The sequence below is a fragment of the Morus notabilis genome, unplaced genomic scaffold (assembly GCF_000414095.1).
Source record: "Morus notabilis unplaced genomic scaffold, ASM41409v2 Scaffold576, whole genome shotgun sequence".
Lineage (NCBI taxonomy): Eukaryota > Viridiplantae > Streptophyta > Magnoliopsida > Rosales > Moraceae > Morus > Morus notabilis.
In genome coordinates this window covers 2,123-2,544 of record NW_010367713.1, presented here as the reverse complement: position 1 = coordinate 2,544, position 422 = coordinate 2,123, and positions in this window count along the sequence as shown.

Below are 422 nucleotides of genomic sequence, written 5' to 3'. Positions count from 1 at the left end.
CTTTCTTCACAGCTATTCCTCATTAAAGTGAGGTCTAAAACCATATTATTTTACTGAAATCACATCTTGGATTCTTTGATAACCTTTTGTTAAAAACGTCACTATTTTAGTTTCGTTTTGTTAAAACTGTGCAGTTTCTGAAATCTGCATTTCACTGCATCTTGGAGTTGGATTTTGAAAATCTGTCCTTCACAACAATTCTTCGACTCGTCGAGATCTAAAATTGTCATTTTTAGATAAAGTTAAAATTCAGCATCTAAAGGCCTCGTTTGGCTGAAAATAGTGGCTGCTGTTTTTTTTTCTTTTGCTATAGCAATATTGTAGCAATCATTTAATAAGGCTGTAGCAATCCTTTTAAAAATGCTATAGAATTGTTGTAGCAATCTTCTAATATTGCTGTAGCAATCTTTTTGAAAAGGTTT